The sequence below is a fragment of the Somniosus microcephalus genome, chromosome 7, assembly GCF_052327205.1.
Source record: "Somniosus microcephalus isolate GS21.2 chromosome 7, FLI_Smic_1.0, whole genome shotgun sequence".
NCBI lineage: Eukaryota > Metazoa > Chordata > Chondrichthyes > Squaliformes > Somniosidae > Somniosus > Somniosus microcephalus.
In genome coordinates this window covers 131185865-131209272 of record NC_140993.1, presented here as the reverse complement: position 1 = coordinate 131209272, position 23408 = coordinate 131185865, and the positions used below count along the sequence as shown (strand labels likewise).

Here is a 23408-nt window from a genome sequence, read left to right as displayed (position 1 = left end):
AATGTGTCCTGATTGGGTGGATGAGCGATTAGCTCCCTCTATTTGTAATATTTGCATATCAAATTGTGATTGGCCTGCAGGCATCTGTAAGACTGCTATAGTTTTTTTAAGATCCAGGTTAGGGGTCCTGAGGGAAGTCATTTTGTTTTCTGCTGATGTTGTGATGATGCAGTAAGTAAATCAGACTTTATACCAAATAAACCAGTTACTTGTTGAACTCTGTTGTCCTTCAATTTAAAATATACAAAATAATACACTATTGGTGATGTAGCGTCATGTGTGTACAGGTCATGCTTCCATCACATGGAGCATCAGCAAAAATGTACTCACCCTGTTGCAATCGTGCTGATCGACCGCAGTTCGACAGAGATGAATGTCCTTTATTTCTCTGCATAGAACAATGCCACGTTTACCGTCGGATGTGTGGAAGCATTTTACCCCAGGCATTAAAGATGGAAAGACTGTGTACATGTGCAAACACTGTAGAAAGCCATATGTAAAGAATGCCACAAAGATGCAGCAGCATTTATCCAAATGCAACAACTTCACTCAAAGCTCACAGCAGTCAGCCCAGAGTTCCTCTGCTTCCATTCAAGAAGATGATGGTTCTCATTCAGTATCAGGCTCCTTATCATCAGCAACTCCTGGCCCACTTGGAAGGTTCTTTGATACAATGGATAACCATAGCCAGAAGAATGCAGATGAGTGCCTTGCTCGAGCTGTATATGCAACAGGCTCACCCCTCATGCTCACAGCCAATGTGTACTGGAAGAGATTTTTCAATGTTATTCGCCCTGCATACTGTCCTCCCACCAGACATGCTTTGTCTACTTATTTGCTGGAGGCTGAGTATAACAGAGTCCAAGGAAAGCTCAAAGAAACAATAGCAATGGCAGACTGTGTTGCAGTTATCTCAGATGGGTGGTCAAATGTACGAGGGGAGGGCATCGCAAACTACATCGTCTCCACTCCTCTCCCAGTGTTCTTCAAGAGCACAGACACGAAGGACAACAGACACACAGGCACATACATTGCTGAGGAGCTAAAAGCGGTCATCAACGATCTTGGATCACAAAAGGTCTTTGCAGTAGTTACTGACAATGCTGCGAATATGAAGGCTGCTTGGGCTCAAGTGGAGGAGGCCTACCCTCATATTACATCTATTGAGTGCGCAGCTCATGGGCTTAACCTGCTCCTCAAGGACATCATGGGTTTGAGAACCATGGAAGCACTGTACAAGAGAGCCAAGCAAGTTGTTAAGTATGTCAGGGGAAAACAGGTAGTTGCAGCAACCTACAACTCCAAGCAAATGACAAAGAACAAGAACACCACACTGAAGCTGCCCAACAACACTAGATGGGGTGGTGTTGTCATAATGTACAACAGCCTTCTGGAGGGTAAGGAGTCGCTGCAAGAAATGGCAATATCCCAGTCTGGGGATATGGAAACCACCATCAAGAAAATACTGCTGGATGATGTGTTTTGGGAGTGGTTAGCAGCCTTAAACTACTCTCACCAGTAGCATCTGCAATTGCTCAGATTGAAAGAGAGATGACGCTGTCTTGTCAGATGTTCTCAGGCTTTTTACTGATTTAAAAGAACAAATCAGCATTGCCCTACCCACATCCCTGCTGCTCAAAGCAGAGGAGAAGGCAATTGTTCAATTCATACAGACGCGTCAAGAATTTTGTGTCAAGCCGATTCATGCTGCAGCATACATGCTGGACCCAAAGCATGTTGGGAGACCAATACTTTCTGGAGAACAGATCAACAGCGCTTACAGTGTGATTTCTACCCTCTCACACCATCTCAATCTGGATGTGGGCAAAGTTCTGGGAAGTCTGGCAAAGTTCTCTACCAAGCAAGGTCTTTGGAATGGGGATGGGATATGGGAATCATGCAAGCATATCAGTGCACATACCTGGTGGAAGGGACTTTGTGCATCTGAGGCCCTGTCACCTATTGCATCGGTGATACTCCAAATCCCACCTTCATCAGCGGCCTCTGAACGAAACTGGTCACTTTTTGGGAATATGCATACAAAGGTGCGCAACAGGCTGACTAACAAGAGAGTGGAGAAACTGGTGGCTATCCGGGCAAACCTACAACTTATTGAGCCAGATACAGAAGTGTCCACCACACAGCTAGACACTGACACAGAGGAGGAAATGGACACGTCAGAGCCAGAGTATCAGGAGGAGCAATGAGGAGTAGAAGACTCAGAAGACTCATGAGTAGAAGACTCAAAGGGACAAAATAAGGACAAATTACAGGCTAAATAAGCTGACGCTCTTTTTATTTTATTTTAGATGGGTCTTTTTTGTGGGGGTTCAATAAAGTTCAAAATTATAACCTAAATAAAGTTTTGAAAGCCTGTTTTTATTTGTATGGAACAGTATGTCTATTTTGACGACAAAGATAATATAAGGGTCAGAGACAAAAACCATCAGTGTGCAAAAAAACTCAAAATTCCCATAAATTCCCATGGAAAGTTTCCTCTTTTAAAAATTCCCAGAATTTTGCAACCCTAAGAGGGATAGAATTGAAAAGCAGAGAAGTTATGTTAAACTTGTATTGAACCTTGGTTAGACAACACTTGGAGTACTGTGAACAGTTCTGGTCTCCATATTATAAAAAGGGATATAAAGGCACTGGAGAAAGTGCAATAATGAAATCACAAGGATGATACCAGAACTGAAAACATATGCTTATCAGGAAAGGTTGAACAGGCTGGGGCACTTTTCTCTAGAAGAGAAAGCTGAGAGGTGACTTAATAGAGGTCTTTAAGATTATGAAATGGTTTGATAGGGTAGACGTAGATATGTTCCCACTTGTTGGGGAGACTAAAACTAGGGACCATAAATATAAGCTAGTCACCAATATATCCAATGTGGAATTCAGGATAAACTATTTTACCCAAAGAGTGGTAAGAATGCGGAACTTGCTACCACTGGGAGTAGTTGAGACGAATAGCATAGATGCATTTAAGGAGAAGCTAGATAAGCACAAGGGAGAAAGGAATAGGAGATGCTAATAAGGTTAGATGGTAAGGGGTGGGAGGAGGCTCGTGCAGAGCATAAACGCCAGCATAGATCAATTGGGGCGAATGGCCTGTTTCTGTGCTGTAGTCTCTATGTAACAGGATGTAACTCTGTAAATCTTTGACCAAGCTTTTGGTCACCCACGTAATCTCTCCTTCTTTGGCTCCTTTTTTCCTTATGCTTCTATCAAATATTTATATTTGCATTAACATTTCCTTTTTCAGAAGAAAAGTATGTAAAAAAAAATGTAAAAGCCTATTGAAAATAGAACCCTGCCCTACTAATTCTTACTATTCACTACACACTGTTATGACACTGTCACCTGTCATACCACACTCTATACAGTTTCCATAATAACACCATCTAGTATCTCCCTAGGGCTAGAGTGGAAATTATGCCTATTATCATATATTTAGTAACAAATGAGGTGAAATGTATTTTCCCGATTGTGTGAATCAATGTTGAGGGAACAAAATTCCTCAAGGGTTCCTGTGGAACACCAGCAGAACCCCCAGAAAACAAAAGGGGACTCAGTTACATCAGGCCTCTGGGGCTTCCGAGAGTTTCTTACCTGTTTGTAAAGAACATAAGAATTAGGAGCAGGAGGAGGCCATGTGGCCCCTCGAGCCTGCTCCGTCATTTAATAAGATCATGGCTGATCTTCGACCTCAATTCCACTTTCCTGCTCTATCCTCATATCCCTTTATTCCTCTAGAGTCCAAAAATCTATGTATCTCAGCCTTGAAAATACTCAACCAGTAAACATCCGCAGCCCTTTGGGGCAGAGAATTCCAAAGATTCACAACCTGCTGAGTGTAGAAATTCCTCCTCATCTCCGTCTTTAATGGCTGACTCCTTATCCTGAGACTATGTCCCCCAGTTCTAGACTCTCCAGCCAGGGGAAACAATCTCTCAGCATCAACCCTATCAATCTCAAAATCTGATATGTTTCAATGAGATCACCTCACATTCTTCTAAACTCCAGAGAGTATAGGCCCAATCTACTCAATCTCTCCTCATAGGAAAACCCTCTCATCCCAGGAATCAATCTAGTGAATCTTCATTGCACTGCCTCTAAGACAAGTATAGCCTTCCTTAGATAAGGAGATCAAAATTGTGCACAGTATTCCAGGTGTGGTCTCATCAAAGGCCTGGAGTGGAGCTAATTTACAGAACAAACGGGAAACTGTTCAACCTCCGTCGCCTCCAGTCCAGATCCAAGGTCGTCCCATCCTCTGTTGTCGAATTACAGTATGCAGACGATGCTTGCGTCTGCACTCACTCGGAGGTCGAACTCCAAACCATCGTAAACACCTTCACCGAAGCATATGAGAGCATGGGCCTTACACTAAACATCCGTAAGACAAAGGTCCTCTACCAACCTGCCCCCGCCACACAGTGCTGACCCCCGATTATCAAAATCCATGACAAGGCCTTGAACAACGTGGACCACTTTCCATACCTCGGGAGCATACTGTCAACAAGGGCAGATGTAGACGACGAAGTCCAACACCGCCTTCAGTGTGCCAGTGCAGCCTTCGGTCGCCTGAGGAAGAGAGTGTTTGAAGACCAGGACCTCAAACCCGGCACTAAGCTCATGGTCTACAGAGCAGCAGTGATACCCGCCCTATTGTATGCCTCAGAGACATGGACCATGTACAGCAGGCACCTCAAAGCACTAGAGAGGTACCACCAACGCTGCCTCCGCAAGAACCTGCAAATCCATTGGCAGGATAGGCGCACCAACGTCAGTGTTCTTGCTCAGGCCAACATCCCCAGCATCGAAGCTCTGACCACGCTCAATCAGCTCCGATGGACGGGTCACATTGTCCGCATGCCCGATACGAGGCTCCCAAAACAAGCGCTCTACTCGGAGCTCCGGCACGGCAAGAGAGCCCCAGGTGGGCAGAGGAAACACTTCAAGGACACCCTCAAAGCCTCCTTGAAAAAGTGTAACATCCCCATCGACACCTGGGAATCCCTGGCCCAAGACCGCACAAAGTGGAGGAGAAGCATCCGGGAAGGCGTCGAACACCTCGAGTCTCTTCGCCGGGAGCAAGCGGAAGCCAAGCGCACTCAGCGCAAGGAGCGCACGTCAATCCAAGCACCCCACCCACCCGCCCCTTCAACCACCGTCTGCCCCACCTGTGACAGAGACTGTAGGTCCCGCATTGGACTAATCAGTCATCTGCGAACTCATTTTTAATGTGGAAGTCATCCTCGGTTCCAAGGGACTGCCTAAGAAGTACAATTCTAACAAGACTTCCTTACTCTTGTACTCCAACCCTCTAGCAATAAAGGCCAACATGCTATTTGCCTTCCTAATTACTTGCTGTACCTGCATGCTAACTCTGTGTTTCTTGTACTAGGACACCTAAATCTCTCTGAACACCAACATTTATTAGTTTCTCAGCATTTAAAAAATATTGTTTTTTTTATTCTTCCCACCAAAGTGAATAATCTCACATTTCCCCACATTATACACCAGCTGCCACCTTTTTGCCCACTCACTTAACTGTCTATATCCCTTTGCAGGCTCTTTGCATCCTCCTCACAGCTTACTTTCCCACCTAGCTTTGTATCATCAGCAAACTTGGATACATTGCACTTGGTCCCTTCATCTAAGTTATTAATATAGATTGTAAATAGCTGAGGCCCAAGCACTGATCCTTGCAGCACCGCTATTCTTTCAATTTAAATGACCAAATTTGACAGTCAAGTTACCAATTACATAAAAGAGTTAGTCATTTGATTTTTACCACTTACACCACACAATGTAGTAAAATATCTGATAGTGGACCAGAAAAATATAGAAGGTAAAATACGCAAGTTTCTGGAATCACATACTATAAAGTATTATTAGCAGTTGAAAAATGCGGAGTGATATCATTGTTAATAATTGCCACTCTGAACAGTGACTGAGCTAAAGAAACCTAATTTACTTTGAAACTGCAGTTATAGATTTAATACGAGCAAAGGCTTTTTTTAGTCATTTATAATTCAACATATAGCATTTTACAGGCTGCTTGATACCGAGGTAAACATGACACTGAAACTAGGCACTATGACCAACCCTTCAATATAAACCTTGTTTGTTTAACTCATTAAAGCATAATAAATAAATACAAATGCTACTAATAACATCGTTCATATGTACATTATATTATCCATTCACAGTGCCAGAAATTCAGTTCAGTCATTCAGTTTATTTTTTTTAAATGCAGGTGCTTACCCAACACAACACTGCAATCAACAGACACTCTTGGAGTCCAATACATTTAACATTGTTTTTCGATTCTTATACGGAATCTTGGTAACTACAGTCGAATACCCAGTGTCATCTTGAATGATTGCTCTGAAAGATTTATTTCAAGGTTCACAGTCCAAGAAACAACAAAATTAATTTGCTTAATCCAGTCTCAAACTAATCTCGACAGCTAAAGCTCATATACACTGTCCTAAAACTCTACGGCCTGAAAATGTTGCTATGCAATAGTACTGTACAAACACTTCATAGATTCATATCAAATTCATTTGTTTGCTATTTTAAGAGGCATTAATATATTTATTTTAAACTGGTTCATGACGTTGTTAAATAATTGGACTATAGCAACACAAGTTTTAAACCATTCCTTCTACTCTTATCACGTGGTATGCTTTACAATCAGTGTCAGTAATGAAAGATATAAACACCAATATCAAATCTAAAACAGAAGAATTTCAAAAATGTAAATAAGTTCCACTTCAGAGTGTGAACAAAGCTATAATACCTACTTTAGGTTTGGATGACTCTGTAAACCACTGTTCAAAGTGCTTACTGGTTATGATTTTATCCAAAACCCTTGGTTGTATTTCTGACTGACTGTAACATAATCCCAGCCATCATTTACTCTTGATGCAACATTTAATGTAGCCGCACATTATTTTGGCAGTAAAAAAAAAAGCTATAGTCGGTCTGAACAGCAGATGTTGAATTACTCTGAAGACTGTAATCTGCTTTGTTGCATTTTTACTAATCAGGATTACAGAGTATTACTTTAGAATATCCTTCAGAAAAAGGCAATGCACACCATATGGCTTTCTTACTTTGTTATTATACAATATCTACTGGACATCAAGAATGTTAATCACTGTCATATTTTTCGCCCACTTTTGATGTAGGTATTTATTGTAGCAGAGGTGTACATCATTAGTATACTTTGGCACATGGTCTGTAGTACATGTACATATGTTTTAATTTGATTTAAAGAATTATTTATATATACATATACTATAATTCGTACAAGGGTATTCTTTTCATGAAAGGGTGTTTTGACAAACCTCTTTTGTTTGGAAAGAGAACCAGAAGAGCAGTACAACACTTCCATCACGGTAATCTCACACCCGAAAGAAGCAATGATGTATTTTTACACAATTCACATCACTGTATATTATGTGTTCGCAAATGAATGCAGTACTTTTTAAATGCGTGAATTGTACCAACTATAAGTTATTAGAAGTTAAATACATTATAAAATAAACACATAAGTCTATCTTCTGTTCAACACTAATAAAGATTTTGTACTGCATGAACCATATAAACCATTTGTTGTGTGCCTCTATGATTACTTTTCAGCGTGTATATTGAAGCTTCGCCGGTTTCTCTGGAAATGGAGCTAAGGTGGCTGAACATACTCGATAGACTCACCATAGTAACTAAGCGGCAGTGCTGCTTTTGTTTTCGGAGAATGCCCAGCTGCCATGAAAGAGAACTGACGGTCGGGCCCTGGAGCCAGGTGAAAGCGCGGGCACATTGGCCCGGGTCACGCTCTGCAGGCTCCCATTGTCACTCCGGCACGCGGCACTGTGACTTCACAATGTGCAGCCGAGACGAGACGAGGGGAGGGGTTATTTCTCCTCAACAATACAAGGCCTTGACTTTCAACTTTCTTGCAATGCAGCAAAGGTAACAGCCCAGAAAAAAAAGTTGAACCTACTAAGGAAGCCCTCGCAACCAATCAGGTAGGAAACAAAAACGGAAAATGCTAGAAACAGTCAGCGAGTCTGTCATCATTTGTGAAGGAAACAGACGTTAACGTTGCAGGTCCCTCGACGCTTATGATAAAGGATTATTATACCCGAGAGGTTAATTTGTCTCTCCCAGCCAGCCTTCCCACCTTGCACCCTCCGTAAACTTCAGCTCATCCAAAACTCTGCTGCCGGTATCCTAACTTGCACCAAATCCCATTCCCCCAGCACCCACTGTGTTAGCTGACCCACATTGGATCCCGATTTAAACATTCTCATCCTTGTTTTCAAATCTCTTCATAACCTCGCCCCTCCCTATCGCTGTAATTAATCTCCATCAGCTATACAACCCTCCATGATCTCTGTGCTACTCTAGTTCTGGCCTCGTGTACACAGATTTTAATCGCTCCACCATTGCCCTGTGCCTTCAGCTGCCAAGGCCCTAAGCTCTGGAATTCCCTCCCTAAATCTCTCCGCCTCTCTTTCCTCCTTTAAGACGTTCTTTAAAACCTACCTCTTTAGCCAAGTGCCCCAATATCTCCTTATGTGGCTCAGTGTCAAATTTTGTTTGATAACGCACCTGTGAAGCGCCTTGGGAGGTTTTACTACGTTAAAGGCGCTATATAAATGCAAGTTATTGTTTGTTCTGCCAACAACTACTGTGACTTCTGAGTGTGTCCAGCATTTTCTGTTTTTGTTTCAGATTTCTAAAAGATGCATTTCTTTTGTGTTTTATTTAAATGAAGAGGGAAGTCTTAGAAGTAGAGTAGACTCTGACTATTATTAGGGTCATACAATTGGAAAGGGTGAGTTAATTGTATATGTTTTAAAGAATAAACAGTGACATTGTAAATTTGTTGTAGTAACTAGGGCTAATGTTATTTATTTTACAGTGACACACAGAAGTTACTTTTTTTTACACAAAAGGACAGCAGGTCTGTGAATTCTGAGGTGGTTAAGCTGAATCTGGACCGTCCTTGTGATGCAAAATATATGCCACTAAGTTATAATCATGCTCATATATATCTCCAATCAGGGAAAGAGTTCTGCCCTTCAACTCCCAAGTGACAGGGAAATGTTGAAGTCTCTAATTTTAGAAAATAATTGACTATCCCACCAGCTTTTTATTTTTTTTAAAGTGCAGCTGATCCATTGAATCTTAGCATTAAAATTTCAAAATACATCTTATTACTAATCAGGTGCATTTTAGCCAAAATACTGGCAAATTACACTCCTCATCTGTTCTCGCATCACTACCAAACTTCCAAATGCAAAGCTCAGAAAAGTTTGACTAGTTATATTCATCTTGGATCAGTGCAGCACAAAAATCTCCTTGCACCAACGCAACACACCAATGTAATAAAGAAACAATGTCATCACAAACGAGTTAAAATTTACTTTCAAAATAAATCTGGAGACTGAAGGACAACATTTAAGCTGTTTTGTGATTCCATGCGACAGCTTTATGATATGATTATATTTGCTGAGACTAAGACCAACAAGAAATTCTCAGTTTCTGATCTTATAATAACATATTATGGCACCATAGTGATATAACTATGCATATTAGGATGCTGTCCAGATTGATTCTATATATGTTGTTCAAAAAAAACAAGTAGGCCAAGTGTTGTTTTAAAGCCAGCTGATTGGTCGATGTAACTTCAGTCTTCGATTGTGTCATCAGCTCCATACTCATCACTTTCAAGGTTTCCTGTTCATTTCCCTCCAATCCAATTTTTGCCCTCTTCACAGTGGTGGGACGATGAATACTGTGATCCTGAGAGAGGACAGCAGGTTCTTGCTCCATGCCACTGGTACTCCCCCGGGGCAGCACCTCAGCATTCCTAGCATTCTGTTGGAGGACAGACTGCTGGACTGCTGTGTCATCCTGCAAGCCCCTTTCCCCACTGGTAAATGCAGCCACAGCGGCAGCAAGCTGAGCCTGCATGAGAGCAGTCTGAGTTTGCATGACAGAAGTCTAGGAGGGAAAAATTGGGTTGCGTTGTGTCTCCCTTAGCACCCCCGAGGGCGCTAAAGGGGCGCAAAGCAACCCAATTTGAGCGGGAGGTTAGTAACGGCGCTGCGTCGCTGATGATGACATCATCGCCGTGTGCAGCGCCCTGCTCCCGCCCGGCCGCAAGCTTCAGTTGCGCCCCCTGAGCTATCGTCGGACGATGTGTCCGACAGGGTCAGGGTGGAGTTTTTGCCGCCGCCGCGGCGTCAGCACCAGCCCCCTTTCCCTGTTTTATTCGGGATGCCGGCCACAATCGCTCAGCCCGGCACTCCTCGAGGGGCGCTATGTGCTGACACACGCGGCGCTGTTGCGCTGACACACGCGGCGCTGTTGCAAGTAGCCCCATGATATTCACTTGTAGCGCCCCAGGAAGGAGGGGGAGCGCTTCCAGTAGTGCCCTGCCTCCTGCTTGGGGCGCTACCACTGAATTTATGGCATAGGGGTGATAACCTTTTCGGGGCGCTAAAAGTAGTGCCCCAGCGAACTGAATTTTTCCGCCTAAGCGTGCACCAGAGCACTCAAACGTCATCTGCTTTTCTTTTAAATTAGTTATATGGGATGTGGGTGTCACGGCAAGACCAGCATTTATTGCCCATCCCTAATGACCCTTGAGAAGGTGGTGGTGAGCCGCCGCCTTGAACCGCTGCAGTCCGTGTGGTGAAGGTACTCCCACAGTGCTGTTAGGTAGGGATTTCCAGGATTTTGACCCAGCGACAATGAAGGATCGGCGATATACTTCTAAGTTAGGCTGATGAATGATTTGGAGGGGACCTTGGAGGTGGTGGTGTTCCCATGCAACTGCTGCCCTTGTCCTTATAGGTGGAAGAGGTCGCGGGTTTGGGAGGTGCTGCCGAAGAAGCCTTGGTGAGTGGCTGCAGTGCATCTTGTAGATGGTACACACTGCAGCCACGGTATGCTGGTGGTAGAGGGAGTGAATATTTAAGGTGGTGGATGGGGTGCCAATCAAGCAGGCTGCTTTGTCCTGGATGGTGTCGAGCTTCTTGAGTGTTGTTGGAGCTGCACTCATCCAGGCAAATGGAGAGTATTCCATCACACTCCTTACTTGTGCCTTGTAGATGGTGGAAAGGTTTTGGGGAATCAGGTGAGACACTTGCCGCAGAATACCTAGACTCTGACCTGCTCTTGTTGCCACAGTATTTATGTGGCTGGTCCAGTTAAGTTCCGAGTCAATGGTGACCCCCCAGGATGTTGATGGTGGGGGATTCGGTGATGGTAATGCCATTGAATGTCAAGGGGAGGTGGTTAGACTCTCGGTTGTTGGAGATAGTCATTGCCTGGCATTTCTGTTGCGCAAAGCCTGAACGTCGTCCAGGTCATGTTGCATGCGGGCATGCACTGCTTCATTTTCTGAGGAGTTGTGAATGGCGCTGAGCACTCTGCAGTCATCAGCGAACATCCCCATTTGTAACCTTATGTTGGAGGGAAGGTCATTGATGAAGCAGCTGAAGATGGTTGGGCCTAGGACACTGCCCTGAGGAACTCCTGCAGCAATGTCCTGGGGCTGTGATGATTGACCTTCAACCACCACAACCATCTTCCTTTGTGCTAGGTATGACTCCAGCCAGTGGAGCGTTATTCCCCCCCGATTCCCATTGACTTCAGTTTTACTGGGGCTCCTTGATGCCACACTCGGTCAAATGCTGCTTTGATGTCAAGGGCAGTCACTCTCACCTCACCTCACTTCTAGAATTCAGCTCCTTTGTCCATGTTTGGACCAAGGCTGTAATGAGGTCAGGAGCCAAGTGGTCTTGGCGGAACCCAAACTGAGCATCAGTGAGCAGGTAATGACAACAGAAAATGCTGGAAAAACTCAGCAGGCCAGGGCAGCATCCGTGGAGAGAGAAACAGAGTTAACGTTTCAGGTCGATGACCTTTCATCAGACCTGGAAAAAAGCAAGAAATGGAAAGCAGGTTTGGGGGCTGGGAAAAGGGGGAGGGGATGAAAGAATAAAAGGAAAGGTCAGTGATAGGATAGAAAGCAGGAGCGATTAAGAGACATTGAGAGACATTAAGAGATATTCAAGGCAAGAGGAGGTGGTAATAGGACAGGTTAAGGAACAAAGGATGGCTCTAGATGGGGTGTGAATTGTGCTGGCAGAATGAAGGACAGCTGCCATGTGGGAGGGAAGAAAAAGGGGGGAGCCAAACAAAAATTGTGGATTAAAAAAAAGAAAATATATATATGTGATAGGGGCCGAGGTTATGATCTGAAATTGTTGAACTCTATGTTGAGTCCAGAGGGCTGTAGAGTGCCTAATCAAAAGATGAGGTGCTATTCCTCGAGCTTACGCTGAGCTTCCGTGGAACAGTGCAAGAGGCCGAGGACGGTGAGGTCTGAGTGGGAATGGAGCGGAGAATTAAAGTGACAGGCCACCGGGAGCTCGGGGTCCCCTTTACGGACTGAATGGAGATGTTCCGCAAAGCGGTCACCCAATCTGCGTTTAGGCTCCCCAATGTAGAGGAGACCACATCGTGAGCAAGGAATACAGTATACTAAATTGCAAGAAGCACAAGTAAATCGCTGTTTCACCTGGAAGGGGTGTTTGGGGCCCTGGACAGTGGGAAGGGGGGGGAGGTATAATGGCATGTGTTACATCTCCTGCACTTGCACAGGAAGGTGCCGGAACAAAGGGGAAGGGGTGCTGGGGCTGGTTGAGGAGTGGACAAGGGTGTCGCGGAGGGAGCGGTCCCTACGGAATGCTGAAAGGGGAGGTGATGTGAAGGAATAGCCATGATTCAGAGAAATACACAATACCATGAACAGATTTCTAATATTAATACATGATATACTGGGTTTAAAGGTCTGGAAAGCCTCGGAGATACAGGCTGCAAACAGAATACAGGCTCCTGAGATAAAGATCAGTTGATAACAAAGTTGTAAACAAGCTTTGAAATGGGAATTAGTTAAATATACTAAAACAATGAAAGATTGAAGCAAACCATTGGTGCTTCCGAAAGGTCTATGGTTTGCAATGAACACAATGAGAATGCCCAGTTTAAAGTAATAAAAACTAACACATAAAACAGAAACACAAACATTAAAAGAGGCACATGCTTTTGAAAGAATGACATCAAGTAAAAGAAACACCTGCTGGTCAAATAGTTTTTATGTTAAACTTGGGAGTCAGGAACCATAAGATTAAATATGCAACCAATTGAGATAGCTAGAAAATAAGTAAACACAGTTAAAGTGGTTTTGATTTACATATTGTAAATATAATACCAACAAGAAGGCTTTGAAAATATGACTTCAATAGATGCACCAAGCAATTACATTGTGTTTGTATTGAACTTGGAGCAGTAAGGAGAGTCACAATGTCTGCTAAAAACCAGTAAAGCCAATATTAAGAATTGAATGAAGAATCTTCGATAAGAATGACATCAAACAGAAACCATTGCTGTCATTGTTTTTATGATGGTTTTTGGAACACCTAAAAGGTAGAGAAATAATTATGCATACAATCGTTGAATAGACAGTAAAATAGAAAGCATTCAAACAGAGGAATCAATAAAGACAAATTAGCTGACATCAGCAGAGAACATCAAAGAAGAAACCACTGCCAAAAGAGTATAAAACAGAGACCTTTTTAACAGAAAGGCAGAACTCGCTGAACGGGCAAAGCGTTTCTCAACTCTTCAGAGGCATCTCTGTAAGTCTTTAACTATGAGTCTCGGGCAGTCAAAGTGATTGATTTTGGTGGATGTTCTGGATTTAGAAATAAGTAAGAAATAAGAAATGTAATGAAGTAAAGATTTGAGAATAAGGATCTCTGAGTAATAAGAAATGTAAGCTAATTGCATTTTGAATTGTTAATGTTGCAACTGATTCAGCAGATGTTAAATGAATGTCGGCTGTTAAATAAAACAATATATTTTTAGAATTGTCTCAAAGAGTAATTCTGTATAAACTCGCGAACCCAAATTCTGTACACTCTTTTGTAAGGAGTTGCAGAATTCTGGGGGGTATTCCAGACCCTCATAATATCCGGAAGGTTACAGTCTAGTTCAACTTATTATAAGTACTATCTGGAGGACGGTAATATCTTCAGTCGTTCCTTTCCTTTAGGGAGAGATAGCCTGAACCTTTAGACCCATTTAAGCGTCTTATGCAATTCGGTTATCTCTAACTTAAGTTGAGGGTGAACGTCTGGGGAATATGCCTGATCTGGGATAGCCCAAAAGGGCTAGGACTGTAATTATCCCTTCAGAGAGGGGAAGATGCGTTTGGTGGTGGGATCATGCTGGAGGTGGCGGAAATGGCGGAGGATGATCCGTTGAATGTGGAGGCTGGTGGGGTGAAAGGTGAGGACAAGGGGAACTCTATGGTGGTTCCGGGAGGGAGGAGCGGGGTGAGGGCAGAAGTGCGGGAGATAGAACGGACACGGTCGAGGGCCATGTCAACCACAGTAGAGGGGAATCCTCGGTTGAGCAAAAAGGAAGACATGTCGGAAGCACTGGTATGGAAGGTGGCATCGTCGGAGCAGATGCAGCGGAGATGGAGAAACTGGGAGAATGGAATAGAGTCCTTACAGGAGGCAGGGTGGGAGGAAGTGTAGTCCAGGTAGCTGTGGGAGTCAAGGGCTTGTAGTGAATGTTAGTCAATAACCTATCCCCAGGGATGGCGATGGAGAAGTCGAGGAAGGGAAGGGAAGAGTTGGAGATGGACCATGTGAAGGTGAGGGAAGGGTGGAAATTGGAAGCAAAGTGAATGAAATTTTCTAGTTCAGGGCGAGAGCAGGAGACGACACCGATACAGTCATCAATGTACCGGAAAAAGAGGTGAGGGAGGGGACCCGAGTAGGACTGGAACAAAGAGTGTTCCACATATCCCACAAAAAGGCAGGCATAGCTAGGACCCATGCGGGTACCCACAGCAACACCTTTGATTTGGAGGAAATGAGTGGAGTCAAAGGAGAAGTTGTTCAATGTGAGAACAAGTTCAGCCAGGTGAAGGAAGGTGGTGGCAGTTGGGGACTGGTTGGGCCTCTATTAAAGGAAGAAGCGGAGCGCCCTCAAGCCCTCCTGGTGGGGGATGGAGGTGTAGAGGGATTGCAAGCGCAGGATATGCAACACATGCCCTTATACCTTCCCCCTTCCCACTGTCCAGGGCCCCAAACACCCCTTTCAGGCGAAACAGCGATTTACTTGTACTTCTTGCAATTTAGTATACTGTATTCGCTGCTCACGATGTGGTCTCCTCTACATTGGGGAGACCAAACACAGATTGGGTGACCACTTTGTGGAACACCTCCGTTCAGTCCATAAGGGGGACCCCGAGCTCCCGGTGGCCTGTCACTTTAATTCTCCGCTCCATTCCCACTCAGACTTCACCGTCCTCGGCCTCTTGCACTGTTCCACGGAAGCTCAGCGTAAGCTCGAGGAACAGCACCTCATCTTTTGATTAGGCACTCTACAGCCCTCCGGACTCAACATAGAGTTCAACAATTTCAGATCATAACCTCGGCCCCTATCACATATACATACTTTCTTTTTTTTATCCACAATTTTTGTTTGGCCCCCCCTTCTTTCTTCTTCCCTCCCACATGGCAGCTGTCCTTCATTCTGCCAGTGCAATTCACACCCCATCTAGAGCCATCCTTTGTTCCTTAACCTATCCTATTACCACCACCTCTCGCCTTGAATATCTCTTAATGTCTCTCAATGTCTCTTAATCTCTCCTGCTTTCTATCCTATCACTGCCCTTCCCTTTTGTTCTTTCATCCCCTCCCCCTTTTCCCAGCCCCTAAACCTGCTTTCCATTTCCTGCTTTTTTCCAGTTCTGACGAAAGGTCATTGACCTGAAACATTGACTCTGTTTCTCTCTTCACGGATGCTGCCCTGGCCTGCTGAGTTTTTCCAGCATTTTCTGTTGTTATTTTGGATTTCCAGCATCCGCAGTATTTTGCTATTGTATCATTGAGCAGGTTATTGGTGTGCAAGTGCCGCTTGATAGCACTGTTGATGACACCTTCCATCACTTTGCTGATGATTGAGAGTAGACTGATGGGGCGGTAATTGGCCGGGTTGGATTTGTCCTGCTTTTCGTGGACAGGACATACCTGGGCAGTTTTCCCACATTGTCAGATAGATGCCAGTGTCGTAACTGTACTGGAACAGTTTGGCTAGAGGCGCGGCTAGTTCTGGAGCACAAGCCTTCAGCATGATAGCCGGGATGTTGTCGGGGCCCATAGCCTTTGCTGTATCCAGTGCGCTCAACCATTTCTTGATTTCACATGGAGTGAATCGAATTGGCTGAAGACTGGCTTCTGTGATGGTAGGAACCTCAGGAGTAGGCCGATATGGATTATCCACTCAGCACTTCTGGCTGTAGAAGGCGGAAGTAGTACCATATTAGATAGGAGCAGACTAAGAAAAATTCAAAAATGGGTTTAGAATGCATGTACGTAAACGCACAAAGTGTGGTGAATAAAGTTGGTGAGCTACAAGCACAATTAGTCGTGTGGCAATATGATGTGGCAATAATGGAAACGTGGCTTAAAAACGGTGAGGACTGGGCATTTAATATTCAAGGGTACAAGGTGTTCAGAAAAGATAGGGAAGGAAAAAAGGGAGGTGGGGTGGCAATGCTGATTAAGGAAGACAGTGTAGTGTTGGAAAGGGAGGATGTTCTTGAGGGGACAAGGACAGAATCCATTTGGTTAAAGTTGAGGAGCAAAAAGGGTATGATCACTCTAATGTGGGTATTCTACAGGCCTCCAAATAGTGAGAGGGAGGTAGAGGAGCAAATCTGCAGGGAAATCGCAGAGATATGCAAGAGCTATAGAGTGGTGATATTGGGGGACTTTAATTACCCAAATATCGATTGGGATAATGCTAAGGTAAAGGGAAAGGAGGAGGAGGAATTTCTGAAATGTGTTCAGGAGAATTTCCTTGACCAGTATGTTCTTGGCCCAACTAGGAAGGAGGCATTGCTGGATCTGGTGCTGGGGAATGAGGTGGGCCAGGTCGACCAAGTGTCTGTGGGAGAACACTTGGGTATGAGTGATCATCGTATCATAAGATTTAGATTAGCAATGGAGAGGATCAAGGAACAATCTAGAGTGGAACTTCTAAACTGGAATAGGGCTAACTTCAATGGGATGCGAAAGGATCTAGCCGGAGTAAAATGGAACCAAAGACTGACAAGAAAAACTGTAACGGAACAATGGGAGATCTTTAAGGAGGAGATGTTCCAAGTACAGGCTTGGTATATTCCAACAAGAAGGAAGGGTAAGGGAACCAAAGCAAGGGCTCCTTGGATGACGAGGGAGATAGAGAAGATAATGAAACAAAAAAAAAGAGGGTGTATGATGAATGTCAGTTAATGCTTCAAGGGAGAACCAGACCAAATACAATAAGTTGAGAGGGGAAGTGAAGGTGAAAATAAGATTGGCAAAGAGAGAATATATGAGAGTAGAATAGCAGTTAACATAAAAGGAAGCCCAAAAATCTTCTACCGGCATGTAAACAGTAAGCGGGTAGTAAGAGGCGGGGTGGGGCCTATTAGGGACAAAAAAGGTGATATATGTTTAGAGGTGCAGGGCAAGGCTAGAATACTCAATGAGTACTTTGTATTGGTGTTTACTAAGGAGGTGGATGCTGACAAAATATCAGTAGAAGTGGAAAAGGTAGAAGCAATGGAAGGGGTGAAAATTGATAGACAGGATGTACTAGAAAGGCTGGGCATGCTTAGAGTGGATAAGTCGCCTGGTCCAGATGGCTTAGGGAATTGGTGGAGGAGGTGGCGGAAGGACTTGCCATAATTTTCCAATCTTCCCTAGACGTGGGGGTGGTGCCCGAGGATTGGAAAGTGGCAAATGTGACACAATTGTTCAAGAAAGGGTGTAAGGACAATCCTAGTAACTACAGGCCAGTCAGTTTAACATCAGTGGTGGGTAAAGTTTTAGAAACAATAGTCAAGAAAAAAATTAATGGGCACTTGGAGAGGTTTAAGCTAATTAAGGAGAGCCAACATGGATTTGTAAAAGGCAGATCATATTTGACTAATCTAATTGAATTTTTTGATGAAGTAACAGAGAGGATTGATGAAGGGAATGCAATGGATGTTGTCTACATGGATTTTTGGAAGGCATTTGACAAAGTACCACATAGAAGGCTGGTTAACAAAATTGAGGCTCATGGAATAGATGGGTCAGTGGCAGCTTGGATAAGGAATTGGCTTAAGGACAGAAAACAGTGAGTTGTGGTAAGTGGCTCTTTTTCAGACTGGAGGATAGTAGACAGTGGTGTTCCCCAAGGGTCAGTGCTGGGGCCACTGCAGTTTTTTTTAATATATATATAAATGACCTGAATATTGGAATACAGAGTAGAATTTCTAAATTTGCCGATGACACCAAATTTGGGGATGTGGCAAACAGTGATGATGACACCAATCGACTGCAACAGGACATAGAAAGGCTAGCAGAATGGGCAGACAAATGGCAGATGGAATTTAATACAGAGAAGTGTGAGGTGATGCATTTTGGCAGAAGGAACAGGATGAGGCAATATACACTTAATGGCACAGTTTTAAAGAGTGTACAGGCACAGAGGGAGTTAATGTGCATTGGCCCCTGAAGGTGGTGGGAAATATTGAAAGAATGGTTTGCAAAGCATATGGGATCTTGGGCTTCATAAATAGAGGTATTGGGTACAAAAGTAAAGAAGTTATGCTGAACCTTTATAAAGCGCTGGTTAGGCCACAACTGGAGTATTACTTCCAGTTTTGGTCACCACACTTTAGGAAGGATGTGAAGGCACTTGAGAGGTTGCAGAGGAGATTTACCAGAATGGTTCTGGGGATGGGGGATCTTAGCTACGAGGACAGGTTGGAGAAGCTGGATTTGTTTTCATTAGAGCAAAGGAGGTTGCGGGGTGATTTGATAAAAGTGTACAAGATTATGATGGGTTTGGATAGGCTAGACGGGGAAAGGCTGATCCCACTAGTTGAAGGTACAAGGACTAGGGGACACAGATTTAAGGTTTTGGGCAAGAGACACAGGGGGGATGTGAGGAAAAACTTTTTTATGAGTGGTGAGGACCTGGAATTCGCTGCCGATGGAAGTGGTGGAAGCGGAGACACTCAATGTTTTCAAGGGGAGACTGGATAGGCACTTGAGGGAAATCAACTTGCAGGGCAATGGGGATAGAGTGGGGGAATGGGACTGACTGGATTGCTCTACAGAGAGCTGGCATGGACTCGAAGGGCCAAATGGCCTCCTTCTGTGCCATTATGACTAAGAAGGTTGCATACACTTCAGCCTTGTCTTTTCACTCACGTGCTGGGCTCCACCATCATTGAGGATGGAGATATTCATGGAGCCTCCTCCTCCCGTTAGTTGTTTAATGGTCCACCACCATTCACAACTGGATGCGGCAGGACTGCAGAGCTTTGATCTGATCCTTTGGTTGTGAGATCGCTTAGCCCTGTCTATAGCATGCTGCTTCCACTTTTTAGCATGCATGTAGTCTGGTGTTGCAGCTTCCCCAGGTTGGCACCTAATTTTTAGGTATGCCTGGTGCTGCTCCTGGCATGCTCTTCTACACTCCTTATTGAACAATGATTGGTCCCCTGGCTTGATGGTAATGGTACAGTAAGGGATATGCCGGGCCATGTGGTTACAGATTCTGGTGGAATACAATTCTGCTGCTGCTGATGGCCCACAGCACCTCATGGATGCCCAGTTTTGAGCTGCTAGATCTGTTCTGATTCTATCCCATGAGGCACGGTGGTAGCGCCACACAACACGATGGAGGGTGTCCTCAGTGTGAAGACAGGACTTCGTCTTCACAATGACTATATTTTTGTGCTCAAGTTTCTGGAGTGGGACTGTGAATCCACAACCTTGTGATTCAGAGGCGAGGGTGCTTCCAACTGAGCCACGGCTGTCAATAGGTGGTGATCAGCAGGATGTTTCCTTGCCCATGTTTGACCTGATGCCCTGAGACTGCATGGGGTCAGGAATCAATGTTGAGGACTCCCAGAGCCACTCCCTCCCGACTGTATACCACTGTGCCGCCATCCCTGGTGGGTCTGTCCTGCCGGTGGGACAGGACATATCCAGTGATGGTGATGGAGGAGTTTGGGACATTGGCTGAAAGGTATGATTCTGTGAGTATGACTATGTCAGGCTGTTGCTTGACTAGTCTGTGGGACAGCTCTCCCAATTTTGGCACAAGTCCCCAGATGTTGGTGAGAAGGACTTTGCAGGTTCGACTGGGCTGGGTGTGCCGTTGCCATGTCCATAGCTGGTGCCGAGGTCAATGCCGGGTGGGCCGTCCGGTTTCATTCTTATTATTGTGTTTCATAGCGGTTTATTACAACTGAGTGGCTTGCTAGACCATTTCAGAGGGCAGTTAAGAGTCTGAAGTCACACATAGGCCAGACCAGGTAAGGATGGCAGATTTCCTTCCCTAAAAGGACGTTAGTGAACCAGATGGGTTTTTACGACAATCCGATAGTTTCTTTACTGATTCTAGCTTTTTTATTCCTGATTTATTTAATTAACTGAATTTAAATTCCCGAGCTTGTGCTCCAATGGAAGCCGAGATATCGGCCATCAGACACTGCATCATGGTTGGATACAGCACTGGAGGTCTTGGTGCAGGAGGTGGATAGGAGGAGAGAGGTCCTCTTTCCACAGCAGGCCAGGAGGCCCGCCAACCAACAGTGTAAAGTACAGTGGGAGCATATAGCCACCTTGGTGAATGTCAGCAGTGTGTTAATGAATCTGCCCACCCCTTCCATGCTGGAAATCATGGGCTCCAAGCTCTGCGCAAAGCCCTGTGCAAGGTTGGTGCTGAACTCCTCCATGCTCCTTGACATTGCACTCAGGCTTTCTGGCAGGCCTGCTAATACACCAAGCATTTCATTGTGCTTACCTATCAGCGTTCTTCTGTAGGCCACCCCATCAAAGTCCTCATCCGAGTCCTCTGCAGCAGAACATGTGTGCGAACTTGCCTTCCACGGAGCTGGCACCTGTGCTACCCTTTCCCCTTGCCCTGTGTAATGAAATCTGTTTGTCTTGATCCTGTATTCGTTTTGCACTCATGTATATTACCCTCCCCCACTGTGTATAGTTTCACTTCCTCTTTCCCGACTAACCTGGGAGGCTCCAGGTCTTGGCTCTTGGCTCTGCCCCTGACATCTCTTACATAAAGATCCCAGGATCTGTGTGACTCATTCCTGTGAACCAGTCGGCGTGTTGAGATGTTAGCTCTGATCTTAGTGATTAAAAGCCAACTTGTTTAAGTCTATAACTTCTAGTTTTGTGGTTATTGAAGGCCCATCAATTTTAATCACTAAAGAATACTAGGATGGATCGACTCCTAAAACCAGAGCGTCTGGACTTGGATCCACATTCTGCTAAAGCATCAAATCAATTTGGACACTGGCTCAAATGCTTCGAACTCTTCGCTGGGGCCTCATCCGCTAGTGAGGTAGATAAACTGAGTCTACTGACTACTCGCGTAAGTCATCGGATTTATTCGTTCATCCGGGACGCCACCTCTTACACGGAGGCCATCACTATCCTGAAGGCCCAATACCAGAGGCCGGTAAACGAAGTGTACGCCAGACATCTGCTGGCTACACGCAGGCAGCGACCAGAGGAATCAATGGACGATTTCTTACAGGGCCTAAAGGACCTGGTCCGGGACTGTAACTGCAAGGCCGTGATGGCCAACGCGTACTCTGACGAATTGGTCCGTGATTCCTTCATCACGGGCCTCAAATCGAATTATATCCGGCAGAGACTGCTGGAGAAGGAGGTCCTGGACTTAAAAAAGGCAGTGGCCACTGCGCGATCGCTGGACGTGGCCCAGAAAAACGCTGACTCTTATTCTTCCGGCCATGCGGCCCTCACCGCCTCGTGCGCGCCGAGGGGGCCGCCATCTTGGAATCAGCCATCTTCCCCATCCAGGTCTCAGACCAGCTCTACGCCACCGGAGTCCCCACACAGAAGTTCACCCAGGAGTCCTACTACAGCGGCAATGTCTCAAGGCCCGAAATGCTACTTCTGCGGCCAGGCCAAGCACCCCAGACAACGATGCCCAGCGAAGGACGCTACATGCTTCAAATGTAAGAAAAAGGGGCATTTTAGCAAAGTCTGCAGGGGGAATCCGATTTCCAACTCCGTCACCGCCTCGTGCGTGCCGTGCGGGCCGCCATCTTGGGATCCGCCATCTTTTCCCGACTCAACGGCCGCCCAGGGCCCAACAGTGGCTTCGATCACGGTGGATCAATCCAGGTCACACCCGTTGACAAAATCCATGATGGACATACAGGTAAACGGGAATTTAACGAAATGTTTAATTGACTGTGGGAGTACCGAGAGTTTTATCCACCCTAGCCTGGTATGGCGGCACTCATTAACAGTAACCCCTACACGGAGCAGAATTGCTATGGCTGCTAAGCCCCACACTTCGGACATTTTGGGCTACTGCGTGGTAACACTGACTGTAAAAGGCACGGACTACAAGGATTTTAAACTCCTCGTGATGCCAGAACTCTGTGTTAATGTAATCTTGGGCCTGGACTTCCAGTGCCACCACGAAAGTGTCACGCTAGCATATGGCGGGTCCCAGCCGCCACTCACAGTCTGTGGCCTATCAACCTTAAAAATCAGCCCGCCCTCTTTATTCGCTAATCTCGCTCCGAACTGTAGGCCCATAGCGACCAAAAGTAGACGGTACAGTCTGGAAGACAGACACTTTATCAAGGTGGAAGTGGACAGACTCCTGCGGGAAGGCATTATTGAATGCAGTACCAGCCCGTGGCATGCCCAAGTAGTCATAGTTAAAAATAGCGGAAAGAAACGGATGGTAATTGACTACAGCCAGACTGTTAATATTTATACCCAGCTGGACGCCCACCCTTTATCCCGCATATCAGAAATGGTCAACCAGATTGCGCGATACCGAGTCTTCTCGACTATCGACCTCAAATCCGCGTATCACCAGCTCCCCATTAGAACGGAGGACCACCCATACACCGCCTTCGAGGCGAACGGGCGCCTCTACCATTTTCTCAGAGTGCCCTTCGGAGTAACAAATGGGGTCTCGGTCTTCCAACGTGAGATGGACCGCATGGTTGACGAGAATAAACTACAAGCTACCTACCCCTATCTGGACAATGTCACTATCTGCGGGCACAACCAGCAAGACCACGATCTAAATCTTGCGAGATTTTTAAAAACTGCCCTAAAGCTGAATCTAACCTACAACGAAGACAAATGTGTCTTCAACACAACCCGTCTCTGTATCCTCGGCTGTGTGGTGGAAGATGGGGTAATTGGACCGGACCCTGACCGATTACGCCCCCTAAA

The 23408-nt window shown here is 45.2% G+C and overlaps 1 protein-coding gene across 9 annotated transcripts in view; it reads right to left on the bottom strand.

Annotated features, from left to right (window-relative positions):
• The window catches only part of LOC147114887 (oxygen-regulated protein 1), a 265992-nt gene extending 257575 nt beyond the window's left edge, over positions 1-8417 (bottom strand). For 2 of the 9 annotated variants that reach the window (XM_085992951.1, XM_085992950.1), the window contains exon 1: positions 6816-7654. The gene's annotated coding sequence lies outside the window, so the exon portion shown is untranslated. The other 7 variants (XM_085992947.1, XM_085992948.1, XM_085992953.1 and 4 more) reach the window with 6 other exon arrangements.
• Between the last annotated feature and the right edge of the window lie 14991 nt (positions 8418-23408).